General features: G+C 43.0%; 1 long non-coding RNA gene across 9 annotated transcripts in view; it reads right to left on the bottom strand.

Annotated features, from left to right (window-relative positions):
• LOC132663541 (uncharacterized) overlaps positions 1-16,518 on the bottom strand; it is a 39,965-nt gene that overhangs the window by 18,378 nt on the left and 5,069 nt on the right. For 7 of the 9 annotated variants that reach the window (XR_014135936.1, XR_014135939.1, XR_014135938.1 and 4 more), the window contains exons 2-5: positions 16,251-16,340; positions 15,884-15,974; positions 11,069-11,177; positions 8,781-8,849 (exon numbers count right to left, since the gene is read on the bottom strand). This is a non-coding gene — a long non-coding RNA (uncharacterized LOC132663541). Of the gene's footprint in view, positions 1-8,780; positions 8,850-11,068; positions 11,265-15,883; positions 15,975-16,250; positions 16,341-16,518 lie in introns of all 9 variants that reach the window. The other 2 variants (XR_014135935.1, XR_014135933.1) reach the window with 2 other exon arrangements.

Genomic DNA, 16,518 nt, shown 5'->3' with positions numbered 1-16,518 from the left:
GGGGGTGAGATGTGAGGCAGCAGGAATGGGATGATGGGGATAGATGAGTCCCAGGAGATGGGGAACTCACATTCCTGTCCTCTCAAGTCACCCACAGCCTGGCCTCCGATCTCTCCCAGGAGGGCCCATCTCTACCTTCACTTTGAGTTTAAGAATCTGGGACTGTAAATGAGATGGCCATGTGAGGCATGTCAAGGCACAGGGAGGACACCGGCAGACGGGACCGTCGGGCCTTTGACACAAGCCTCCAAAGCCTCCATCACCTCCCCCCTCCAAACCCAGGCAAAGCATGTTTCTCAATTCCCGCCCTTTGTAATAATAATATCTGACATTTATTCAGCATTTAAAATATATTAGACCTGCACTGTCCAACGGAGTAGCTACCAGCCCCCCAGGACTGTTCAGTACTTAAAATGTGACTAGTTGAATTGAGATAGTCTTGCTAGAAGTATAAAATATACATCAGATTCTGAAGACTGGGTTTAAAAAAATATAATATACTATATTAGTAAATTTTATAATGATTATATGGTAGAATTCAATATTTTAGGTATATAAAGTTAAATAGAATGTTATTAAAATTAATTTATTTTTTAAATGTGGCCCCGAGAAAATTTGATACTACATTTGTGGCTTGCATACTTCCCTTAGGAACAATTGTGATTAGATTCATGATTAGAAAACCACGTTATGATTGGGGATCTTCACTCTACTGGCTTCCAGCCTGCTCCACCCTAAAAGGCTGATCTGAATTGTCTACACGGGGGAACCTGGCTGACTCAGTCAGTTAAGCATCAGACTTCAGCTCAGGTCATGATCTCATGGTTTATGAGTTCAAGCCCCGCATCGGGCTCTGTGCTGACAGCTGGGGGCCTGTGTCTCCTTCTCTCTCTGCCCCTCCCCTGCTCACACTCTGTCTCTCTCTCCCTCAAAATAAATAAACATTAAAAAAAAAAAAAAGATTTTGAATTGTCTACACAGATTGGTTCCTGGTTCTTTGACTTCTGGTTGGGTTCACTCAATGGGGAATAAGAGATTGAGGAGAGGATATTGACTCCCCTGGCTCCCTGCCCAAGGAACACAAGCTAGTCATGTCTCTGTGCTGTAGGGGCCTGGCTGGTGGCCCTTCCCACTAAGCTGTCTGTTTCCATGTTTTGATACATATTCCTGCCATGGCACCTAAGCCTTCCCATTCCAAGTCTCCAGGCTGATACACTATTGTTGGTGATTTCTCTACACCATCGTTGATGATTTCTCTACACCCTGTCCACATCTTTGTAAACAATCTTTTTACTAAACCCTCCCAGATTCCCCATTTGAATGTGCCATGTGTTTCCTCCCTGACTCACACAAGATTCTTTTGTGGACTGCTCCAAGAAACCAGATACCATGTAACATATTGTCCTACAGGAAAACTCATTCCAAGGAGCAAGTCAGATTGCCAGGAACTTACCTACTCCCAATGTTGCCCCAGCTGGAGGAGAGGCTCTCACCCTCCTATGTTGAGTGGATTGGGGGGGTAGGGGGGGTGGGGATGAACTGCGTCAAACTCCCAAGGTTCCAACAGTGCCATGGGACCAGATGGGAAGGCTCCAAAGTATCCAGCATGAAAACCAGCAATCGTGCATGGTCAAGGGAAGCAGCTGGATCCCTTCAGTTATTATGTTCATGTACAAGGATTGAGCTCAACTGAGAGTTTAAAACTCAGGGTTGGCTTGAGTAATATGCATGTTTATGTGCATAAAAACAACAACGCAGCCATGATGTATTTATTGAGTGACTCTCATGCACTAGGCATTGTACTTATGGGACATTACGCCCATATCTCTTTAATCCTCAAGACGGTCAAGAAACATGTATACTTTTCTTGGTTGATGGATGTATATATATAATATCAAACAATAAGCAATTAAAATTTGATCTTAAAGGTACAATTGGGACCCAGCTCAACTCTCTCCACAAACTGAAATCCGGAGAAATTAAGTAGCTTACTTGTAAAGGTACATTGGAAAGCTATGGTGGAACTCAGTGGCTTTCATGCAGACCCTCATGATCTCCATCTGACTGATGGGCTATCCTTCTTCAAGGTGTGAGCCATTTGATATTTTCTAGCTGAGAATTAAACACATAGATAATATGCCTGTCCATGAAGAAATGCCCCCATGATAACATGCCCCATGAAGAATTAAACACATAGATAATATGCCTGTCCATGAAGAAATGCCCCCCACCCCCAGTTCAAGCAATGAATTCATCCCATTCACAGATAACACAAATATGTTATAAAAGGAGCAGAACCCAGGGGATTCTGTCATGCTCACTATGGGAACAGTCACACTGACAAACCTACAGTTGAGAGTCCCTGTAACAAAGAATGCCATTTCTGGCAGGCTGGAGAGAGCAGACCAAGATGGCCAGGGGACAGCAGACACGTTTATGAAGAAGAAAAATGAGCAAGGCAAATGTGCTGTCATATTCAGTTCAATTTCAGTTTCGTCTATGGGGAAACTAGTTTCACTGTCCTCAGATGGCTCAGAGGGATCTCACAGACCTTCATGAGGAGCCATGGAATGTGCATTTGTGATGGATGCTTCAGGATCTGGCCGTAGCCTCTTCCTTCAGACTCTATTATAGTCTATTTCACATGCCCTATCAACTCTTGGGAGACCTGGGGGGATTTCCCTTGCCCCCAAGCCTGATCCCGGATCCCTTTCAGGAATGGCTGGTAAGATCTCTGGAAGGGAGAAACTACCCTTTTGTCCTCTCTTCCCATCCCGCCTCATTCAACACTAAACACTGGTCAACACAGTGTGCTCCCAAGCTCTGATACTCTGAACATGCCAGAAAGAAAGAAGCCAGGAAATGTTATCCCTCTTGAGCTCTCTTGCCCTGGTCTCATGGTTTACGCAGCACTGAGATGGTGCCAGAACACTTGCGAATCCTATTAGTGTTCCCTGGAGGCTCCCCACATTTGAGCCAAAAACTGACTCATAGATGATCAGTTTCATGGTACTAAACCCCAATCCCATGACAGCATCATTCCTCATCGGCTTTGACGTTCTCCTTTGTAACTGAATCTTTAACAGAATTAGGTTTCTCTCACAACCACCCTCTCGAGCAATATTGGCTGCACTGGGTAATTCGCCTATGAAGGTCATAATTTATAATCTGGGTATTGTACTGAAACGGACAGACAATACAGCATTACAGATCATGACATGCTGTAGTTAGAAATCCTAGGAAAGTCTAGTTGCATATTCATTTATTTTTACCAGGTTAGATTTCTTTTATAAGCAGGAAATTTCCTGAATGCTTGCCGCCACCCCTTCATGGGTGTTATATATGCTTGTATTTATTTTAAATTTAGAAGAAAAATAAATTAGTATTTCAGGAGGAAATTTATGTTGAGCTTTGCAGCTCATTCTAAAATTTTTTTAGTTTCAAGTTCAATGCTAGCCCAGTAATACTGATATTAAGAAAAGACCAATTATGATGGGGAAACTGGGTGGCTCAGTCGGTTAAGAGTCCGACTTTCTGCTCATGATCTCATGGCTTGTGAATTCGAGCCCTGCATCAGGCTCACTGCTGTCCGTGCAGAGCCTGTTTCAGATCTTCTGTCTCCCTTTCACTCTGCCCCTCACTGCTCACAGGCACAGGTACACACACATGGGGGCATGTACTCTCTCTCTCTCTCTCAAAAACAAACAAAATTTTTTTTCAAAAAGACCAGTGATGATAATAGAATTATAATTGCTTAACATTTAGCACTTAGTGTTTAAAAGTCCCTGTTCTAAGTACTAAACACCCATTATCTTGATTAACCTTCACAATAATTTTGTAAAAGAGGACTATTATTAAGCCATTTTATTAATGAGGAAACTGGAACTTTAAGAGTTCAAGGTCACCTGGGTGAGTGTGGCAAAGTCAGGATTCAGGTCAGGCCTTGGGCATCAGAACCCTATTCTTAACCTGTACAGAAAAGTGGAGGAGAAGAAAATGAGATTAGATTGAAATGTCCCATGTTTTTGGCTTATGTTTCTTTCCCACTTCTCACCTTTCTGCAATATCTGGAAGTCAGAGATGTACAACTAAAGTCTCAAAGCAATTTTGAGTCAGATGCAGTGGACCTCAAAAGAACTGGCCGGGTTTTTATTTGAAGCTTTATTTGTTAAATCATAGTTCATCTCTGAAGAGAAAGATTACACTGCAAAAAAGAAAAAAAAAGATAACGCCTAACATTCAGCCCAACATAAGCAACGTGGAAATCTCTGGGATTACATAAGACCTTCCCACATGAGGGATTTATTTATGCTGCAGAAAGGTAGTGGTGGTGATGTGTGTGTGTGTGTATAAAAGAGAGCAGAGGGCGTTTAAGAGAAAGAAATGAAAAACAGAGAGTTTCATTGCTTGTATTTTTGAGAGTTGAACCTATAGAACCAGACTTCCTGTCCCAGGCCAAGTTCACAGTGAGATAAACAAGCACTACTATTTAAATGATGGGTGTGTGTGCATGTGTTGGTTGGCATGTTTTGGTGACAGAGTCAGGAGGAGGTGAACTATCATTCCATTACGAAGAGGTTAGTGTGAATCTCTCAGATTTCCTCTAGTTTAAAATTTGGGGAAGGGTTGTAAGCCCCCCCCCCCCCCGCCCACCAAGTGGAAAATGAACCTACTCATGCATTTGTTCATTAATGGAAAACTTCATTTATTCTTCCTTAAAATACTTACGTTAATCACATTTGAGAGAGTCTGAAACTACATACCACTTAAGTTCAATAGAGTATATACATATATTTTCATACTTTTGTAGAAAAAAATAGTAATATAATGCAATACATTTTATAAAATGTTGCATATCACATCATATTAAATACCTCACCAAATATACATATGTAGTATTTAATTTCATCTTACATGCAGATATTAATAGTGTAATTTAGGTGATTTTAATTGTGTCCTTGTATTTTTTTGGTTCTTCTAAATCTTCTACAATAAAAATATATGACTTACGTGCTTGGATAACAGAACAATGAGCAAATTGCCCTACTTCCTCATTTCCCAAATGGAAAGCCCATTTGCCAAGTCTGCTGAAGTTCAGCCTATGTGAGCTTGTTGAAAACCTCTTCCTCTTTAAAATTCTGTGTCTCCACTTATCAAATACTTTCAGACCAAGTGGAGGAATGGACTCTGAACTCCCCTACACACACGCGCGCACACACGCACACACACGCACACACTCACACTGGAGAATGGAAAAGGTATCATCCTGAGTGGCTCATTTTGACAGCCATGGCTTCCCGAAGCCCACTGTGGAAATTCGGTCTCTGAGGACTAGTGGAGCCTGTTCTATCCACGCCCACCCCTGCACCCACCACTCACTTCATATTAATGAAAACTGCAGGAGAGCCCAGGCTGCCTTTCTAACACACGGAGGACACAGCAGACTAACTCAACGTAATGTAATGCATTTTAACCCTTCCACTGAAAAAGACACTCTACAGAGAATCCTAAACTGCTAGGTCGGTGCTGTTTTCTAGAGGATTGGGGCCGTCAGCTACAGCTGGAATGAAAGAAAGGGTGAGGAGGTTGTTACTAATGGGACAGTGTATTTTCTAAAGACACACACCAAACAGAAATCTCTCTAGGCAATCAGGGATGCCGCAGACACTGGGCTGGCTCTTTGGGGTGAGTCAACTGGCTTGTGCTGACAATGTGCCAAGACACCTGCCATTCTAAATGCAGGGCAGTATTGAGAATCACGTGCCCACTGTTAGGACTAGCCGAGTGTCCCTCAGCTGCACTATTAGGTTGGTTCTTCTTGTTAAAATAGTTGGGAAATTTAAGAGTCTTTTAGTAATCTTTAATAAGCTTTCAATATGTTGCAAGCGTCAAAAGACACACATGTCCACTAAGGTCATAGCGTGAGCCTAGGTCCAAGAAATATGCCACAATAAGAAATGATCTTAGTCTCTCTAACAACTTGGCAGAAGTAAGACTAAAGAACACAAAATCATCAGAAAATGCCATAAGAGAGCATATTATATATATGTGTATATATATGTATATATGTATATTGTATATACATGTACATTGTATATATATGTATATATGTATATATGTATATTATATATATGTATATATACATATATATAATATACATATATATATATATATGCACACGCCTATCTGGCAGGTATATATGTAATGAGTGTTAATTTGCCCAACAATGCTTGAGTATAAGAAATGTACCACTTTCTTATTTCTCCAGAGCAAATAAATCTGGTTGCAGGCTCCTACTTATGTGACTAGCAGAACATCTGATGCCCGTATTTGTGGGTTTCCTTCTGTCCTCCATCACATTAGAGAAGAGTCCCTTGTTATCTTGGCCCCTAGTCTATGGGACACCGGGTTCTCTCCCTTCTTCTGCTTATAAGCCTGCTGCTGAGTAAGCCCACATTTATCACGAGTCAGTCATAAGCACACAATGGATAGGCAAAAATAATACAACGGTTTTCAAGATGTGGAGGAGTTCAGCCCCAGACTGGGCAATGGGAGACTCTCCCTTCCCTTTTCAAGGCTTGAGTATTGGACAGCGGTCCCCAGGCAACCACTAGACATTCCCTCAGTGGAATTGACCCCTCCTGGGAGATGTGGGGTGGGCTTGGGTCTTTGACATGCCCAGCCAATGTGAAACAAGGCAAAAAATACCTCGATAGGTAATCCCCGGGTATTTGTGAATATGTGGTAACAAGATGACAGTACCTTGCAAAACACAGGGTCTTATTTAAGACAAATGATTTCCCTGCATAATGCTAGACTGAACTGAATAGAATTAACAACAGCTTTTCCCAGGTCATGGCACATGCTTGGCTGGAAAGCCCAGGCTGGCCTACACTACACACCAGAAAGTGCTTTGAACTTCCCCTTGGCGAATGAGAAATGCCTCTGGGTCACCAAGCCTTTGTTGAAGCCAGAGTGCACATTTTCAGGGTGCAGCCCTTCCTTCTCTCTCTCTCTCTCTCTCTCTCTAACTCCACCTCCATCTCTATGTCTCTATCTCTATCTCTATCTCTATCATCTCTATCTCTATCTCTATCTCTATCTATCTCTTACTTCAATAATCTTTCTTCATTGGACCTTTCTTCTAAAGACAGGAATGGAGTAACATCATGCTTCCAGGCCATCCCCAAACTTCCTCCAACGCTTTCCTCTCTGGGATTCTACAAGTCCTTGGTTTCTTGTATTCCTTTATCCAAGGCATGATCTATCTGGCAGATCTTGTGTGTACATCCTCCTGGGAGAGAGGGCGGTGGTGGTGAGTCTCCCCTCAGACAGACCTGGAATTAAGCATGAATTCCACTTCCAGTTCTTACTAGCTGCGAGATAGTAGACGATTTCTTAGCCCCTCAGATGCCATTTCCTGAGCTGTGCAATGCCAATTCTTCCCTCTGAGCGTGGTTGTGAGTGTGGAATGTGGTGCTCGGTGAATTCCTCAAACATCTCCCCTCCCTGACCAGGCAAAAGGATGTTATAAGAAATGCTCCCTCGTGTTTGAGTGCAGGGAATCCACAGCATCTTACTCATCCTTATTACAAACTTTTGGGGCAGAGGAAAGACTGTATTGTGGGGAGGGGGGGGACTGTTTAACTTTCTACAGACGATAGAATCTCCCCTCTAAATTCCACTCAGGCAAGCTCAGCATTCTTTAAAGATAGTTTTATGATGATGCTTTGCCAGCTACTTCACATTCTTAGGCTTTAGGAAGTTACTACCACCTGCAAGAAATGGTTTGGCAACGTGGGCAGCCTCCGGCCATCACTTAGAGGTAAGTGGTTAATTTTCCAGAAATACGTGGTGGTCAGCCAACATAGTGTTCTTCCCCACAGATGAGACAGTTCCAATTCTCCTACTTCTGGGCAAAGAAAGAAATCTTCGAGGATATCATACCATTGGTTAATTCGGGTCAGTCCAGTGTAGCATTGTATTGGGAAATCATTTGTCTCCCATCTCTGGGCAGAGAGAAGGCTTTGAAGATAGCATATCTTTCCTCTGTCCCTTTGAGAGGAGAATAAGTAGAGGACTTCTGCATAGCGTGGGATGGTAGCCTCAGTCCCTCGGGTTTGGGTCACTGGAAATGTGACACAGCTGTCTGGTCGATTTCATAGGGCTACAAAGTCTTTGCAGCTCCTCCCGTTGAAAGTGGCATCTGTTTCCCCATCTTTCCACTATCGGCTGGCATGTGAGTTGACTTGATCAATAGCATGTTATGGAATTCCTGATGTGTGAAATCTGGAGCCTTGGAATAAAGAAACATTGTAGCTTCTGCCCTTGCCATTTTGGAATGCTACCTTGTGGCTGCCATGTCAGGAAGCTGGTCTAGCCTCCTGGAGGATGGGAGAGCACATAGAGGAGAACCCTGGTATTCAGGACAAGAGCCAGCATCACCCGCCATCTTGGACCCTCTGGCCCAGCTGACCCCCTACGTGAATGACCTCATACAAAACCAACAGAAGAACTGCTTTGCCAACCACAGAGGCTTAAAAAATAATATCTTATTACTATCTTAAGTCACTAAGTTTGGGGGTGCTTTGTATACAGGAAAGGCTAACAGAAAATGTCCAAGAGGAGTATTTTCCATAAGAATCCAACTCTTCAATCTTGATCCCCATGTATTAAGAATAAAGGCAGAGCAAGTCTCAGGCATAAGTAGATGAGGCCTCCACCCACAGAATGAGATTTGGAGTCCGAGATAAAACTTGCCCCTAATTAATATGACTAACCTGGCTTCGTACCTTAAATGGCCACCCTCAAATCTTGTAAGTTCAGCATTGTGTTTCTCCAGAAAGTTCCTGTTGAAATGCAAATATGTCAAAAGGATGACAGGGTAAGATATTAATTTATTTCAAATAATCTAGACCTCAGTTAAAATAGCTTTGTAGTTAAGTAATAATTTTTGACCACAGGGTTAACAAAGGGTACAAAGATTAAAATAACACAACAATGATTACACTCTCATGACAACAGCAGAGTGCAATCTTTTAGGGAAGAGACATGTAGGCTTTTTGTACCTTTGTCAAGGAACTGGGAGAGCAATGGAAATCAGCAGAAAAAGAAACTACTTGTGACTGGTAAAACTGGGAAGTATTCATAGCAAAAGTGACATTTGACCAGGGATATTCAAGTACAGTGAAGATTTAGAAGGACAGAAATAACCCATATAGGGTATCCATCCAAAAGGAATGAAATCCGGATCTCAAAGAGATATCTGCACCCCTGGATCCATTGCGGCATTATTCAAAATAGCCAACATATGGAAATAACCAAAGTGCCCATCAGTGGATGAATGGATTAAAAAAAAAAAAAACCTGGTATACATATACAGTGGAATATGATTCAGCCACGAGAAAGGAGGATATCCTGCCATTTGCAACATGGATGGACCCTGAGCCCATTATGCTAAGTGAAATAAGTCAGACAGAGAAAGACAAATACTATATGCTGGCACTTACACGTGGAATCTAAAAAAGCTGAACTCATGGAAACAGAGAGTAGAGTGGTGATTGCCAGGGGCTGGGGGGAAGAGGGAGGAGCGGGCCGAATGAGGAGATGTTGGTCAAAGCATGCAAACTTCCAGTTATAAGATGAATACATCCTGGGGTGCAGTGTATAGCATAGTGCCTATAGTTAATTAACAAAACTCCATTGTATACTTGAAAGTTGCATCCTGAGAAACTTAACAGAAACCCATGGGGGTGGGGAAGGAAAAAAAAAAAAAAAAGAGGTTAGAGTGGAAGAGAGCCAAAGCATAAGAGACTCTTCAAAAACTGAGAACAAACTGAGGGTTGATGGGGGGGTGGGAGGGAGGGGAGGGTGGGTGATGGGTATTGAGGAGGGTACCTGTTGGGATGAGCACAGGGTGTTGTATGGAAACCAATTTGACAATAAACTTCATATGTTGAAAAAAAAAGGGGGGGGGGGAAGAAAGTTGCTAAGAGAGGAGATGGTAAATATTCCCACCACAAAAAGAAATGGTAATTAACTGAGGTAATGGATGTGTTAGTTAACTCTACAGCGGTAATCATTTCACAATATATTAAGTGCATCAAATCAATATGTTGTACACTTTAAACTTACACAATGTTGTAGGTCAATTATATCTCAATAAAGCTAGAAAGAAGATAACCAATGTAGCTTATACAATTAAATATATAAATTAAATGTATATGTGATAGTGTAAGTGTAGGCAATTTTATATATAATTACATCATAATTTATATATAATTATATATTATATGTTGTATATATTAATAATGTATAATGGGATATATTCTATTCATGTATGTAATATATTATATACATATATTATATGTATATATGTATTATATGTATAATAATATATTTATGTAATTATATTTATATACTGTGTATAATACTTGTGTGTGCATATAATTAATAGTGCATAATAATAGTGTGTGTCTATAATTAATAGTGTATATAATTACATATATTATATACATTATTAATACATGCAATATATGTATGTATTGTGTGTATATATACTATATATTAATATATTATATATTAATACTATATAATGTAACATATACACATGCATAACATATTACATATACATATATTTCATGCATATAACATGTGTATAATTATTATATAATATATGCATAATATATAATTATATGCATATACTGTGTCAAATAATAGTGTGTATGTGCACAGCAAAGGCCAGAGATGAGGGGTCTTAGACAATTTTATTGACAGGGAGAGACCTGAGCAAGTGGTTTGTCTCTGAGGAGGCGGAGCCCAACTGCCGAGCCTGAAGGGTGGCCGGGGCCTCTGGGCAGCAACGTGAGCACCTTAAGGGAAGGAACGAGCTTGGGAGAAGCGACCTGCCCGTGAAGGAGGGTGACCTAGAAGCCTGGCATTTAGCACGAGCCTTAGTTCAGAGCAAGCGGTCAATACATACCTGTGTAATTGAGTTTAGTAGGGAGGATGCAGGAGCTCCTCCCCCCAGCGCGTGGAGCTACATCGCCCACGTCAGACCCTCGATTACCTGTGCCGCTGCTGCTTGTTGTCTCTGCTCCTCACGCTTCTGAGGTCTTCCGCTGTTTGTTCTTTCCGACCTTCCTATGACCTTGTCGTCTCATCCTCTGCACCAGCTCCTTATAGCACGAAGAATCAGCTTGTCTACTTTCCTCTAATTCAGCCAACAATGATGAGTAAGTACACGCACGCACACAAATACGTAGCTGGCAAAATTAGAGGGGCCGTTTTTTATTTGTGAGAAAGTTCTTTAACTTTCTATCTCATACCAGCCCTCCCACTCAATCAAGCCTTTCTTTAAGGCAAATGGTTCTCAACTGGGGACGATCTGCACCCCCTCCCCCGGCGGGGGGGGTGGGGATTTGCTAACACTTGTGACATTTGTATCGTCACAACTGGAAGGATGCTATAGGCATCTACTAGGTAGAGGCCAGGGAAGCTGCTGAAGGATGATGGGATTTTTAAAAATATTTTTAACGTTCATTTATTTTTGAGACAGAGAGAGGCAGGGCACGAGCAGGGGAGGGGCAGAAAGAGGGAGACACAGAATCTGAAACAGGCTCCAGGCTCGGAGTTGTCTTCACAGAGCCCGATGGGGGGCTTGAACTCATGAATCGGGAGATCATGACCTGAGCCAAAGTCGAATGCTTAACCAATGGAGCCACCCAGGGGCCCCTGAAGGATGATGTTTTAACCAATTCATCCCATAACAATAAGCTTCTCTTTTTGGAACAGCTTTAGATTTACATAAGAATCATAAAGATAGGATGGGGAGGTCCCATATGATCCACCCTCAATTTCCCTATGATTAACAGCTTTTACCAGCATGGTACATTTATTGTAATTAATGAATCAATATTAGTAGATTATCATTAACTACAGTCCAAACTTAATTCAGATTTCCTTAGTTTTCATCTAGTGCCCTTTTTCTATTTGATCATGGCATCCAGTATAGTACATTATATTTAGTTATATATATATATATATATATATATATATATATCCTTGTTCTTCCTCAGTTCCCCTTGGCCGTGATAGTTTCTCAGACTCGTCTTCGTTTTGATGACTTTGACAGTTGGAGGAGTACTGGGCAGGTGCTTTGTCCAGTGTTTCTCAATTGGGATTTGTCTGATGTTTCTCTCATGACTAGTCTGGGGTTATGCATTTTTAGAGGAAAGACCAATAGAAATAAAGCACCGTTTTCATCACATCATATCAAATACCATCAACCTGACTTAATGACTGTTGATGTTGACCTGATCACCTGGTGGAGGCAGAGATTTTCAAGTTTCTCCATTGGAAAGCTGCTTCCCCCTGCCTCCTTTTTCCATACTGTCCCCCTCGAAGGAAGTCACCACACGTGGCCCGCACTTAAGAAGCAAGGAATTATGCTCCACCTCCTGGATTATCTACATAAATTAATTGGAATGCTTCAGCACATGAAATTTGCCTCTTCCTCTTCACTTACTTACTTAATCATTTTTTTATATCAATCTGGACTCATGGATATTTATTTTATGTTCTGGATATAATGCCATATTATTTTGATGCTCCATTTTTTCCAATTTTGGCCATTGGGAGCTCTTTCAGTTGGCTCCTGTGTCCCTGTGGCATACCCCCATTATTAGGTTGTTTTGTTTTGTTTGAGTGTTTCCCTACTTTCTGGCACTACAAGATGCTCTTGGCTAATCTTCTGCATTTCAATACCCCCGTCCAAGAATCAACCATTAACCCAAGGAGTCCTGCTTCCTTTCATTGGAGAATGGTATTCGAAACCAAGATTCGGGCATTGGGTGTGCTTGTTACTACCAAGGCCATCTTTACTTTTCATTTTAAAAAAAAAACCCGGGGCGCCTGGGTGGCGCAGTCGGTTAAGCGTCCGACTTCAGCCAGGTCACGATCTTGCGGTCCGTGAGTTCGAGCCCCGCGTCAGGCTCTGGGCTGATGGCTCTGGGCTGATGGCTCGGAGCCTCTGATGGCTCGGAGCCTGGAGCCTGTTTCCGATTCTGTGTCTCCCTCTCTCTCTGCCCCTCCCCCATTCATGCTCTGTCTCTCTCTGTCCCAAAAATAAATTAAAAACGTTGAAAAAAAAAAATTTAAAAAAAAAAAAAAAAAAAAACCCTAAGAATATAGTGTGCCTTGAGATATTAGCCAGTAAAAGTATACATGTATATAATCTACAAATATATAAATAGAGTGGGAATACATGTCCCATTTTTTAACCCACCCGTAATGAAAACAATATTTGGCAACCACTGTTCCAAAAGGCTGTCATTCATGAGACTCGGCTCTAACAAACCCGAGTCTCTGTGATTCTCAGTATGATTTCATATTCCCGAGAGAGAGAATCTATTGCTCCAGAGCTGAGCTGTCTGCTTCTCAGCCCAGGGTGGTAAGAAATGGCTTCCACAGCCCCACCCGTCTGAGTCAGGGGCAGGTCCCCAGGAGCTGGTACTGTGAACTGGGCAGCCTCCCCCAGGGATGCCCACTAAAGAGGGACACAAGGGCAGTGTGGTCAGAGGGAGAGGCAAGAGGAAGGTGCTGGGTAGGTGGATCTGAGCCGACACTGACGCAGACTCACTCTGATTCCTTCCTGGCCACATGCCTGGTTCCATGCCATGGTTCCACCATCACCTTGGGCAGCCATCTCCTGGATATGTGCCCCCTTTCACAAGGAACATCGAGGGAGAGACTGGGGATTGACTACTGCCTCTCTGGCATGAGAACAAGAAAGAAACTCTACGCGCCCAAAGCACTCTCTAGGCTGAGAGAGTAATTTGTATCCGTGTAAACAAGAAACACAAAACATTACAGAAATGTGAGGACGACTGGCTGGGGATGGGTCTACTCCCCTCACCACCCTCACCTCTCACTTTCTCCAGGAACTTGGTGCATCATCTCATTTGTCTTTTAAGCAATCAGTAGGAGAAAGGTAAATGTTGGGCCTCTGTTTCTCCTTTTATAAAATACAGTGGGAGCACCTGGCTGGCTCAGTTGGTAGAGTATGTAACTCTTGATCTCAGGGTCCTGAGTTCAAATCCACCCCTGTGGATTAAGAAGACTGATAAAAGAGCTTGCTAAAAATAAATGACAGATGATGATAGATGATAGATAGATAGATAGATAGATAGATAAAAAAAAAAAAATACACTGAAAGGGGCGCCTGGGTGGCTCAGTCGGTTGAGCATCCGACTTCAGCTTAGGTAATGATCTCACTGTGAGTTCGAGCCCCGCGTTGGGCTCTGTGCTGACAGCTCACAGCCTGGAGCCTGCTTCGGATTCTGTGTCTCCCTCTCTCTCTCCCCCTCCCCCACTCATGCTCTGTCTCTCTCTCTCTCTCTGTCAAAAATAAACATTTAAAACAATTAAAAAAAAAAAATACACTGAAAAACAAAGTGCCTTCCTCTTGCAGGGAACCTACCTAGAAACCTTATTGCTACCGCTGGCTATAAATACGGCAAACCCGAGTTGCTGACTAGTCCAGGAGTTTGACCTTGATTTTTAAGGTCAAACTGGAAATTCACTGGGATCTTGGCAGTGATTTGGGTGGAGGCCATGCTAACCGGAGGGAGAGATCCAGAACATTTTGTTCCACGTAGGACAGGATTGAGTTACCCCAAAGAGCAGCCTTCTGCCTGAGAAGTGGCTAGACTTTCTCAACTTTCCTAAAAGGAGGAGGAAAAACAACATCTGGAAATTGTAAGGTGTCACGACCTGAGATGTCACCTCAGGTCTGTTGAAGAAGTATTCGTGAATACTTGACCATCTGCGCCCTGACCCGGAGTGGCCAGATCCATCTGGCTTCCAAGCTAGAACCTGCCTTCCACTCTTCCCTCTCGCCTCCACTGGCCTCACTGAGCAGCCCTCGCGTCCCCAAGGTTTGAAGCTGGCATTCCAGCTGAGAAGACTCCCCCGCCCCACTACTCCTGCCCTCAGCGGATGCTGTCCTCACAAAACTTACTCCCCACAGCCTGGCCAGGGAAACAAATGCGTGTCTGTCAGTGAATCCACAAGACTTCAGTTTGGGGTTAAAAGCATAGAAAATCATAGTATCGGTTATCAGTGTTGTAGCTCTAATGTTACCCTAGTCAAATCACTGCTGATTAAAACCAGCCCTGTTAATAAACCGCAGGCTTTATTTCCCCTCGAATGTCTATAACCACTTTCTTCAACCCCTATTAAAAGGCGAAACCCAAAGGAAAACACAGCTTTGGAGCCCAAGCGTTGCTTACTCCCCAGAGAAAAAAGAAAACAAGAGAGAATAGCTTTTTTTTTCCCCCCTCACCTTTCCCCCCACTTAATGGAGTCAAACTCTTTTCTGAAGTAGAGAGAAAAATCTGTAAAAGGCAGGCGGGCATGATCCGTGGCCTGCAACATTGGATCAGCTGGAACAGTCCCCCTCCACCTCCTAAAACGAAGTCATTTGCCGGCAATTCCGTGAATCTGACTCATATCCTTACCTCCTTCTCCTCTCGCTTTCCCCTTAAGGGACTGATTTTTCCTCCCATCTAAGCCAAAAAGAATTTCTCTGGATTAAGGAGACTGATGAAAGCATTTTTAATATTTGAGTTCAGGTTTGCAAGCTCCATAAAACCAACGTTTCCCGTCGCCTGCTTTGTCTTCCCACCCCCCGCCCGGTCAGTTGTTTTTCTCCTTCATTTGCTCCACAGAAACCAGCTCAGGACCTTCTCCAGATGGGGTCTCCAGCCCCCTGGCAGCTTCCCCTGCAGAGCTGCCTGCTCTCCACCACCTCAGCTCTGCAGGCCCCAGATGCAGGATGTAACATCTTTCGAAAATCTTGGGGGTGGGGGTGGGGGTAACTTACATGACATCTTCCATGCTGATGCCATATGTCTTTCAAGTCAAGACTGGTTTGACAATGTGCTGAGCTGCTCAGAGGGGAACCCGTTTCAAGCCTGGAGGGGAAAGTTGTGACAATTCATTCCAGGGAAAACTGGAACCTCCCCCCCCCCCACCCCCCCCACCCCCCCCACCCCCGCCACCGCCTCCCTGCCTTTGACTAGTAGGAGGTAGAAACGAGGGGAACAGTGTCTTCCCAGGGCAGGAAGATCATGGTCTTTGTTCTTTATTGTTCCCACATTTGCACCACGGATATACTGCTTTTCCCTCGCTTCCTGGATTAATGGTGGCTTTGCCAGTTTCACCTTCAATTCCAGAAACCTTGAACTTACCGCATGTAAACAGGCCTTTGCTGAGGTAACCTCACCAGTTGCTGAAATCCAATTGAATTTAATGGTTCTTGGGAAGCATGGGGCCTCGTTCTAAATAAATAAATAAATAAATAAATAAATAAATAAATAAATAAAAATAAAAGTGCCAATTGGGCCACCCTGCTACTGTTCCAAGGCTGGGGGATGAGGTCTAATCACTCCATTGAGCAACAACCTCATACCGGGCAACTGTTTGGCCTCATTGTCATACCCTGGCTTCCGGGGGAAG

The sequence above is a fragment of the Panthera onca genome, chromosome D4 (genome assembly GCF_046562875.1).
Source record: "Panthera onca isolate mPanOnc1 chromosome D4, mPanOnc1 haplotype 2, whole genome shotgun sequence".
NCBI lineage: Eukaryota > Metazoa > Chordata > Mammalia > Carnivora > Felidae > Panthera > Panthera onca.
Note: the sequence above shows the minus strand (reverse complement) of the source record. Positions and strands in the feature narration are given on the sequence as shown.